At 38.2% G+C, this 11,961-nt stretch overlaps 1 long non-coding RNA gene across 1 annotated transcript in view; it reads right to left on the bottom strand.

The window, feature by feature from the left end:
• Nucleotides 1–1,377: 1,377 nt before the first annotated feature.
• Nucleotides 1,378–11,961, bottom strand: part of LOC114017378 (uncharacterized) — a 30,827-nt gene continuing 20,243 nt past the window's right edge. Inside the window, exon 4 of the long non-coding RNA XR_003562406.2 lies at nucleotides 1,378–2,085. This is a non-coding gene — a long non-coding RNA (uncharacterized LOC114017378). The remainder of the gene's footprint in view (nucleotides 2,086–11,961) is intronic.

The raw sequence follows: 11,961 nt of genomic DNA, 5'->3' as shown, positions 1-11,961 counted from the left end.
CTGTATCATGATTTTAATTTTATATCATATTTGATATTTTGAAACTCAAATAAACTAGGTAATTTTTTTTTAAGAAGTTCTTTAATGTTTAGAAGTGTTTTCTATGAATATTTATCTGACTTCACTTTGAACTACTTGGTTTCATCCTTCTGAGTTTCTAAACAATGAATAATCATGATAAGATATAAAATGACATTTTAAAATGTGGAACTCCCCAGACATCAATGGGAGTTTTGTTAAAAAACTACAGAAGCCTCTGGTTATGATATATATAGTTTTCTAGCTCAAATAACTACAGTTTTTAATAAGTACTCATGACAAACCAGGTGTTTATTTTCAAAATGAGGCCATGACTTTAGTGATAAGAGTCTTCCAAATGAACATGTGTGTACATATACCATATATATTTACCTCTTTACAAAATGGAGACTTACATAGTGCTGAGGCATAAATTCATGAAGCATCATACTCAGCTTTATGGAATATATCAAAACAAGCTTATAAACTCAGCCTTTTATAACTAATTTAAACACCATTAGCAACAAAGCAGATCAATTAAAAGTATTCTGTAAAATGACACTGTCAATATGTTTTCAGCAAATAGGGGTGCATAATTTTTTGTGTTAGCATAAGAGAAGTGATGATAGATGAACTAAAGCTTGAGGCTGGGACATGAAAATGAAACCGGAGAGAAGAAACCAGTGTTATTCTACAAATTAACATTTTTTGGGAGACATCTCTTCTGATAAATGAGTCAGCCAATTGTCTGGAGTTTCTTCATCAGTGAAATCAGACTGATTGCACTTACATTACTGGTTATTTTGAATGTAATCCTGTGGGTAGATCTGTGGGCACCAGTATTCATACCTAGTGATGCCTCACCTGGTAACTGCAAGTGTATCACTTATAAGGTAAGAAACTGATCAGCAAGAGTAAAGGCATCAAAATAATTTCCTTGAGACACTGATTAAAAGAAACTCTGTAAATGCAAAGGTGGATAGGAAAAAAAAAACCATGCAAAGAAAATTTCATAAACAGAGATTCACCCCTGAGTGATGGTGCTGCACACAGTGCATATTAATGGATTAATGCAGACCTGCAACTCCCTGCACTCTTTATATTTGACTATCATCAATTATCACAACACTTGATAGAGCAGAGAGCACACTAGCCACTTGCACTGCTTTTTGTATAGTTTAGTGTCTCTACATTATCTGTATATGTACACTTATATGAACAAAGTATTTGTAAAATACATGATGATATCTGATGGTTATTTAACCTGAGTGTTTATACAGCAATTAAAAACTGGAACATGAAAAATATTTTCAAATATTGTCTAAATGCAGATTATAGAGGAATAGTTCAGTAGAAGGAAAGAACAGATATTCTCTGATATGTAAGACTTTGAAGAGCATAAATGGCCGTGGTGTGGAAATGGCTAAACTTTAGAGAAAGCAAACATTCCCCATTAAGGAAAGTGATTAGCACATGAAAATTATCACATTTGAATTGTAACAAGCTGTTAGTTTTTCTGTAAGTGTAGAGAGGAAAATCACAGGAGTGTGCACGTGTGAAAGAGGAGACTTACTGATGTGGTGGTAAAATTGTTAATATTAAAGATTAAGTCTAAGAAAACTTTACTATAAAAACATCCCTTCTGACAAAAAGCTAACAGTCTGTGATTGTTTCCAACTCCCAGCTTCTTAGCTAGGATAATACTGGATGAGCCATTCTATAGGCTCCACCAAGTGCTCTCCCTCCATATCACGTTATTTATTGTTTGATTCCTTAGTATTGTGGCAGTTAGCAAGCTACTCGAGGAGCTTAACATCCCTCCTGGCCTTATTAACATTGAAATGATTGTTTTCCTTACCTCCCTCCTTTCTTCTGAAGTGGTGTGTAGGTTGACCCTGTGCAATGACTAGGCAGAGAACAGAGGAGCAGAGTGGGAGATGATGCCCGCATGTCCTCCCACCTCTCACAGCTTGTCTGACCTGCCCTGCGTTGTGCTCACACTATTACACACTCGGAGTCCGCAGATTCTCTGACACAGAACATGGAGATGTGAGGTGTAAGTGATGTCTTGGATATCCAATTAATATCACCAGAGGAGATGCACACATCACAAAGAGGAAAGCAGAAGAAAAAAAAAAAAAAAAAAAGAAGTCAAATTAGTGCAGAAATCCTCCAGTCCGTGGAGTATAAATTATGTTCCTTTGGCATGCATCTCTTTTTTATTTACACTTAAAATTTCTAAATTTGTCTGTGTTGATAAAGAGACTTGGTATCTCTTCTTCCCTTCTGAAACAAGGCTTGGCATGGACTGTACTTTTGGGACACTACTGAAATTGGTATCTAATTTGCTATCAACTTTGTTGTGAACAATTAAGTAGTGTACTTTCATTCCCACTGCCAGGTTTCAAATGCTCTACCTTCTCACATGTGATCACAGGGGTTTTCCACAGAACATCAGGGCTGTGACGTTATTTCAGGACTCACTTTATAAGCATGTTCAATTACTGGTTCATTACCAGGGTAATGAAAAACTACGTCAGAATGGAGAACATTTTAACAGCATAACTGTTTTATGACACTAAGACATGATGAGGAATATTACTTTCTAAGGGAAAAATTCTTACTCTAGGCATAAAAATGCGTCATTTAGGTCTATAGACACAGATAGTGCAATCATCATGCTTCATTGAGAAAGCCAGTCCATTCAAATTTTATGCTCAATCATAACATTTTTTCTTATTCTCTTGTGGGAGGAAAACTACAGCACATTCAGTCATATTACATTTTTTTGTACCATGACCAAAGGTTTCTCCAACAAATATCACATACTTTGTAACATAAAAAAAAGAAACCCATAGCATGAGAGAAATCACTGATAGAGTTAGTTCATCGAAGAATCTCCTCCTGCCTGCCTCTCCCAAAGCCAACTTCAACACTCCTTCCATGCCCCCAAAATTCTTTGACAGGCTAGTGGCACTTGTGTTATTCCACCCCTTAATATTTTTTAACTCCATTTCCATATTTCATTTAAATACTGTTTGCCCAGGAGATACATAGCTACTGATATATATTTCAAGCAAAGTTTTCTTTATCTGAACAAGCCTCCAGGAAAAGAGAAACCCAATTAAAAAAAAAAAAAAACACCCAAAAAACAGGTTAAAAAGGAGAAGCGTGGGAATGAGCTTGTCAAAAAGGGTTTTTGATCTGTCTCACAAAATATTTGACTATGTGAGGAGACAAGTACAAGTAGATGAAATTTTCCGTATAAGAAAACTCCTCCACAGTCTAGTTTCAAAACAAAGAAGTACACACATTAATGTCAACCATTCTGTGCCAACTGATTAATTTTTGTAATCTTGTTTGAGGTTTTCTCTTCAATTGTCAGTTGTAGTTTCTTAAGAAATCTGCATGCAGCTGCATTTTTAAGCACTCTCTCTACTCAAATGAACTAATCTCTTATATTGTACTTGTCAAAAACCCCCTTTCAATATTCTTTTCCCCCAGGAAGGCATAATTTATGGTAAAGCACATTTTCTCAACACCTTCTCTTACACTGAGAGGACTTATGTGAAACTGTGGGCATATTTTTTTGCCCACTATCTTTTGCCTTCTTGATAACAGACAGCCTAGCCTGTGTTTCTGAAGCATTTCTTTATGCAGGTGGATGGCAAAACCATCCTTCAACCTAAAGAAAGAAATTACTTTGTGCAGGTGTGATGTCAATTCCAAACAGGTGACAGGAACAGATATTTTTAGCAACTTATTTTGAAGCTTTCTTATGTTGATACTACAAAGTTACTGCTTTCCGAGGGCAGCTGCCTTGTACAGGTCATAATGTATATCCAGTTTCAGATCCCCAGTTATAAACAGTGTCCCCCTATAAGCATGTAATCCCCCCCCCCCCCAAATCTCTAAGTATCAAGTAACTTTCAAAGTTTCCCTAACAAATCTGATTATTATTTTCTTATGTGCTAGCTACTTTCTCTCACTACTGGGTTGTGGTGGAGTTGAAAAATAACCTAAATAGTTAACATGCAATGAAAATTCAGTAGCCTATAGGGAAAAATCTTTCAGTCCATTTTCAAGAGGACAAACATCCAACCAAAACATTAACAGTTTCAGTCAGCAATAATCACCCTGGTTAGCAATCTAAGCAGGGATTGTATAGGCATGGCAACAAAGCTAAAATTGAATATTAGTGTGGTCTTTCTAAGTTGAGTTGGTAGATTGAATCAGGAAAAATGCCCTGCCTAGACAGTCTCAGCTTTGTAAATAAAGACCCCATTCCCTAACTGTTTATCCAGTCTTTTTACATGTTCACCTGAAGACACAGATACAGACGCGTTCAAGTTCATTCCAAGGTTTAAGAAAAGCTGTACACTCCTTGTAGGAAATATTGGACACTTGGATTCAAAATTGTAGAGAGTTTTTGTTGTGCCTTTCAGCAATTCTTATAGTGTTTATATGAGAGTGATTCTGCCACTAAATTATTTGCAAATGTTCCTCTTTTGGGGAGACTTGGAGCCAAATTATAATAAGCAAGAGCAGACTGACCCAGATTAAAGATACAATTAGTCTGTCTGATTAGTAAACCTAAAAAGTACTACTTACACTAAGTTATTGTTTTTATTACAAAAGAAGACATCCTGGCAGAACAATAAAGTCAGTGCCATGGATAAGAACCTTGTAATTTACTCCAAACAGTATGAAAAAAATCAGTTTAGAGATACAGCAATTCAAAATCAGTAGAACTGAAATATTATGCCAAAGGTAAGTCTGACAATACAAGTCCATACACATATAACTGTACATGCCTGATTCTTTTTCATATTAAAGCCATTTTATGGTATGGCATGGGTGAAATTTTAATCCTATTAAAATCACATGCAAAATCCCACCGAACTGCAAAAAGACTAGGCTCTCACATGAAATGGATCTTTTCCAGTAAGCATGCAGGACCAAACCAACTCCACTTTACAGCTCCAGTGGGACCTATCTTAGTATAAATTGAAATGAAAATTAGGTCTCCATGTGTGTAAATATATACACATCTATATATTTATTCACACAGATAGTGAATTACAAACTGATTCCTTTAGGGACCACACCTTAAAATATTTTTATTCATTAAATTTAGCATTACTGACAAATAACGCATCAGTCACTACTTGTGGAGCAGGGGGAGGACAGAATTGAATCCATTTGCTATCTTACAACCTGCTATACTTAATGTAATAGATACATTAAGAGTATTATACTCTGATTTGATTGTGATCTGTACCACTTCCATTCAAGCACCTCAAAGCAAAGTGCGCTGCCATCATTCTCACCTCTCCTTAAAGCTGGAACCTGTGCTATTTATGTGAATCTGTTACATGGCTCAGCTGTGGTTGCACCCAGCACTGCCAGTAGAATGGATTGTGGCTATAAACCATTAGCATTTGTGATGGGCAGCAGGGAACCCTCAGCAAGAGTTCTTCCCAAGCTGGAAAAGTGTGTGGTCGCTGTGACTTGAAAAGGTCAAAAAGGAAAAAATGGATATAATTTCATCAACCACCTCAAAGCTGGCAATTCCTCCATTTGATGCTTCTAAGAAGTCTGCTGAGCCATGTGCAGGCCAACATTACTGGTTTTACGCCACTGGCTTCCCAAATTGCTTATACAACAGAGGTCATGACTAGGAGCCATGCCCTGTTTTCCATCACAGCAGATCTCTCAGTCCATTAAGAAAAAGATGTGTTTATTCCAGTGTACACCATGGGATCTTTGCTTTAATTTTTTAAGATAGCAAGTGAAGCATCTCGTAGGTGTGTTGGCAAAGCATAGTCTGAATAGGCGTATATATTCGTATATATTTAGCACACGAGGAAACGGAATGAAGCTGCATCAGGGGAAGTTCAGCTTGGACATTAGGAAAAGGCTTTTCACTGAGAGGGTTGCTGGTCACTGAAGCAGGGTCCCCAGGGAAGTGGTCATGGCACCAAGCATGTCAGAGTTCAAGGAGCATCTGCGCGACTGTCTTAGCCATACAATTTGATTTTATGTAGTCCTGCGAGGATCAGGGAGTTGGACTCAATGATCCTTATGGGTCCCTTCCAACTTGAGGTACTCTGTGATTCTATGAAAGACCATCACGTAATTTTGAAAGATTCACAATATCAGGATCTCCTGGACAGCTCTCTCGAGTGGGAAATCAAATTTTGTTCCCATGTCTCTTCCATACAGAAAATCTGCTGTTTTACCCCTCATTCTGGGAGGCAGTTTCCCATCTGTTGCTGAGTGCTATGATGCTATAAGTGTGACCATACCATAAGCAGTTTCAGGATGACAGTGAAATGTGCATTTTTAAGACTAAAGGGAGAAGGAAAAGCCTGATGTCGAGACAGGAAGCCGATGAGTCTTGTAATAGCTGACTCTGCTATACACTATCTTCATGAGAACAAGAGATGAGCAAAAAGTGCCTTGCAAGAGATAGAAAAAAGTCTCAGGAGAAACTTGCTGAATATTTTGAGAGTCAAAGAGAAGATCTATGCAAAAAATTTTCTTTGAGCCCTTATATTAATGTTTTGAGTCTAGGCTTAGATGTGAATAACAGGTACACATTACTGCACATCTTCATGTGTATAAGTAGCTATGCAAGGAATTAATCCTGTCTCGTGTGTCCATCTGATCATGCTTTATGTGTTGGGTTTTTTTTTATTATAGAGCGCATTTAGATTTAATAAGTGCATAGTGGATTTTATGGCAAATGATGTCAGGCATTACAATGGATTGCACATGACTCATCAGTGCCATCAGTGAGTGGAAAGTGAGGACTTTGCAGATATGCAGCCTTTGCTTCAGAGAAAGTGCATCATTGTCTACTTTTCCCCAGACAGAGCAGCTTTTCAAAATGCTTTAATAATCACATATTAAAATACTAGATGAGAGAGAAAACATATACATATAAGCTCTCTAAATAACTGAAGCCATCTTAAGTTTAGTGTGTAGACATGCTAGAGTTAAGGTTACCCTTGAGGACCAAACCCTGCTTCCTTTCATACACTCCTACCTACTCGCACATACACTCCTCCCCTGCCCCAGATTCCAGATTGACCATACACACCTATTTTCCTATTCATAAAGATTATGATGTGGGAGTGCTCTCATGAAATTACTAAAGAAAGCATGACAGAAAGATGCAGGGAACAAATATCACAGCACACAGGTACTTCTGCCTCTGTCTAATTTCTTGGCAGTATCCACACTGTGATTGAACCTGTTCTTCATCCCTGATGCCCCTTCTGAGTAGCTACAAAACCCACCTGAAAACCTGGGTAATGATCTTGTGGTTAGCTGAGGATGATCTTTGTGCTACATTAAACCCTCAGTCACAGAGCAACTTCAGTACAAAATATCTTTATGGCACTTCTTAAGTTTTAGAACTTTGCCCTTTCTGCAGCTCACTTTGCTATCAGGGAGGTTTCACAAGGCAGCTGAACTAATGCAATATTCATCAACTTCAGAAGACTGGTCTCACTCTTGTTTCTCCTCCATCCCACCTAACTGATCTCACCTAAGCATTAGGTCAGATACTTAATCAAACCTCTCAATGAGATGGTTTCTGCAAGCTATTAATTTCTGTAATTCATCCACAAGGCAGAAATAACACTCTCGGACTGGAACTGGACTTTTTTCATAAGCTCCCAAACTTACCTTTTGTTCAGCAAGTCCAGTGAGCCCAGGCAGTCATAAGTCACCTTTCCAGGCTGTGTCCAGCCACGAATAGTGACTGCACAGCCTTTTAAAAACAAAAGTATTATTTACTAACAGTAGTTAGATGTTTGCTTTCACCTAAGGCCAGTCATTTCTGGCGGCCTGAACTGGCCTGCTGCTTCTGATTCCTCCCAGACAGCAGCTCTGCCTCAGTCAGGTTCTCCTGAACCTTGAAATCCCATCTCTCAACAGATCATCCTTTGAAAACTACCACTCTTCTTTTTTCTTTTTTTTTTTTTTTTTCCTCCTGTGTTTGTGGGACTTTTCTTGCCTGGTTCAAACAACTGAAGAGGAACCTTTAGAGTTGACAGAACTTTCCTAAGTGGTTCCTAATGGTGTGCTGAGAAGTTTCAACTGGGGCCATTTCTTCTGGTTCCCCCACCCCCTGCCAAATCCTCCATTAAGTGAAACCAATGTATTTTTACAATAAACATCCCACTAAGCACATCCATATATAGACTGATTTGATTATTATTGCAGAGCACCTCTGATTTTCCAAAGCAACTTATCTTAGTCATCACTATACAACAAAGAAAAAGTCATAAAATGAGAAAGCAAAAAAGAAACCCAAACCCTTCTCTTTAACATTCCTCATTGACAGCTTCTTCTTTATGTATTCCACTTTGTCCTAAGTGATTCTCTAATGCTTTACTAACCTTATATACTCTGCCTAGCACAGAAACGGAGCCAAGCAGGGCACATGCTTAGCAGGGCACATTTTTTATGCAATAAAGGCAATGAAGTATCTCCTATGAACTTCAACTGCAAAGCTCTGGGAGACCAGAGAGGAGTCTGGGAAAGTGGAAATAGAATATGCTCAAAACACAGAGTGAATATCCATACTGTAAAATTACTATAGAATAAATAATTGCAAGGACTTGGGAGTTCAGTGTTCTCACACCACCCCCCCCCACGCACCCCCAAAAGCTGCGTTGTGACATAGGAGTCAGTATTAGAGTTGATACACTATGATATCAACTGTAATTGTGTCACCAGTAACAATGACAGTTATTATTACTTTTTATTTTATGGAAATTCTCCATTTGTTCCTGCAGCTAATATGTCCTTTAATCTGGTAACAGTATGGCATAGGTGATTTCTGTTTTTACTGGCAACAACATATTTGCTGCTAGGAAAATGTGACTAGTCATGGAAAAGGCTTAATCTTGAAATTCAGCTATTTTTTGTTACTTGGTGGCCTCTAATTGCAAGCTTGAGGCAGTGCACAATAATTATCAGTCTGCAAGCATGAAAAGGAGTAAATGCCAGTCAGACTATATGGTTTCTTTGTGCACACAACAACATCTAAAGAACTCTGCCATGTCAGTGTTGGGCTGGCAGCTTGCTTCTTCAGTGTAATGGCAGTGATTCAGCTGGTAACTGGATGAAAAATTGCAGCAGGTTTCCCTGTTATGATTCTTTCATGCATCTCTGTCAATGGCAGTTTACATTCTGGGATTGAGATCATTTGTTTCCTGTTTGCTCACAGCTTCAGGCTTTTCTTGTTTGCCATCACAGATTTACAGCCACCACCACCACCACCCCCCCAGCAAACCACATCTAAGGGGTTGAGGGATTATAAGGCTTAATACTTTACAGCGCAGCACATGTAGCAGAAAGTTAAAACTACTGTAAAAGGAATGATGACTACATACTTCTGTGAAATAGATACACGCACGTGTGCAGATACGTATACCTCTATGTAGAAAGAAGTCCACAAAGCAGCCCACACAGCAGTGAGATGCTGGACTAAAAGCTATATTAAAGGTCTGTCTTCTCATAAACTAACACACAAAACCTCAGAAAAAAAAATTATAAATACAAATAACCTTTTTAATGGGTTCCTTCCCCTAAACCTACTTGGAAGATGATAGCAAAGTAAAATACACACTTCAAAAGACTCCTAATAGTCAGACCCTTGGACGAATTTTGATGAAAAAGATGTTGCTGTATTCATACAGTCATTAAACATAAATGAAAGCATAAACACAAGCAGGAATGACCTGATCCAGTACTTATTTATCACAGATGCCTAGTTGGAGAGATGTTTGTACCCCCTGATTTTAGCTGTTTAGCTTGAATGTCTTACGTGCTTACTACCACCAAGCACCCTCCCAGGGCCTATCTGGAGTAGGGAACTGCTACCGTGTACATTAACGAAAGTGTATCTATAAGGATACGCTATATCTATACAGGAATACGAAGGCCTGCATTTAACTCCTGCTAAAATTAACTGGAGTTGATTTCAGCCTTGAAAAACGTGACCCTAAGTACTCAGAATAAAACATGAGGGTAAAGGAGTGAGACCAGAACAAAATGGTGAGCATATGATTAAATCGAGACCTGAATAAAAGTTGCCCAATCTAACCATCTTTCTTACTCGACTATCCTTTTTCTTTATCTATGGAAGGAAGTACTGTTTGCCTTTATCACTCTTGTCATGGTCAGCAAAACTGGGGAAAACATAATTTATTTGGTAAATGCCACCTGTTTTTTGTTTTTCTATTCACTAACTGCTCAGAAGCAGTTTAGCTTTTCCTTGAAAGTGTATTTGTATTCAGGGAATTATTCATGGTTGCCAGCTTATTCACAAGCAGCTCATTACAAGCGTTCACTCTTTAAGTACTTTGTTAATTTTGATTAGATAAATGGCTATAGGGTATGTTTCTGTCCCTGGCTGGATCTCTAAGTGTTCAGTTTCTTGACTGAATACTCATGTTTACAAATTTCCAACTCTTTTTCTAAGACTGTTCTTCAATATTTATTTAATATACACTCTTTCAAACATTCCTGCCATAAGAAAATAAGCTTTGTCGCAGCAGTTCAAACAACAGTCTCTGGTGACCGAAGTTTTGGAAGGTGCGTTATTGGTTTGAGTGAGTACAACTGAGGTCGTCTTATTTGAAAATGCAAACATGATGTATTATATTGCTTAGCTGTAAGAAAACTATTCCTTAGAGGAGACAAAGTATATTATACGGATCCCTCTGAACTCCCTAGAACATTTTAAAATGTAATGGCATAATCCAATTGTTAGAAATGTTTCTGGATGAAGACCACAGAATAAAAACCACAGGCCTGCCCTGGTTCTTTTGCATGGCTCCAGCTATACAAAACAGTTGTAAAACTCTCTTCACAGCCAGTTTACCACTGCTGATGTCACCAGAAGGGCACAAAGAAGCCTTTTAAAGGTGGGCTTAGGCACCTGAAATGAGGCAAAACATTGCCATATTAGCCCCTTGTCTCTGTTGTAAACACATTTACTGTAGCTTGTACAGGTGAATTATGAGAATGGCGGTGGTGCCCTTTTGGGGAAGCTATCAAAGGATCTCAGGCCCAGGTCCTGAATTCGATCGGGCCTTAAATATCAGTTCTTTACATCATAAAATTGAAGGGAAGGGCCAAAAGGAGGTAAAGGTCAACCTAGGGGCTAGCAGAGGTAGCCAAGGAATACAAATGACCAGAAAAGAAGCTACCCTCCTTTGCAGCAACCGTGCTAAAGCCACTGGTTGAAATGAGCAGATTCTCCTGAAAATAACGGCAGGAAAAGGATAACCCACTTCTGCCAACTGAGTCAAGCCACAGTCTCTATGCAAAACTGACACTAAGTATTTTACTCTTTACAAATAGTCTTTATAATTGGGATTTTTAAATAATCCTTCTTAAAAGGGATTGCAGCTGTAATCAATTTGTGGAGGGCTGTTTTAATAAGAAGCTGCTTGAATAGGATTAACTATGAGACCCTAGACCTCTTTCCTCCAGTCCTTAAATTCCTATTTGAAACATTTAGATACCCCATAAATTATTTATTGGTCTTACAAGGTGTCATCAAGCTAAGAAAATGATGCTTGACAAGTTGAAAACCGTAACCATTTCCACCAATTTGTTAACAGCCTCTCCCACATGGCATGTAATGTCTCACTTCTGCCTTGTCTTACAGGAACAGTAGCTATATTCACCCAATGCACCACAAGCACATGCGCAGAGCTGGCAGATCTTGTGCATTCTGTTTATTTCAGGAAATCTATCAGAAAATTATTTTAAAGGGAGCTTGAAAATAGAACAGCAGAGAGGATTTCCTTTTCCTTGCAAGGTTCTTAAATAGCAAGGCAACATAAAAAAAGCTTTTTCACTCCCCTGTCTCCCACCCAAAAGACCCCTAGTTGACTCTTTTTGATTCCTGAACCG

The sequence above is a fragment of the Falco cherrug genome, chromosome 14 (assembly GCF_023634085.1).
Source record: "Falco cherrug isolate bFalChe1 chromosome 14, bFalChe1.pri, whole genome shotgun sequence".
NCBI classification, from domain to species: domain Eukaryota; kingdom Metazoa; phylum Chordata; class Aves; order Falconiformes; family Falconidae; genus Falco; species Falco cherrug.
This window is presented reverse-complemented; position numbering and strand designations above follow the sequence as displayed.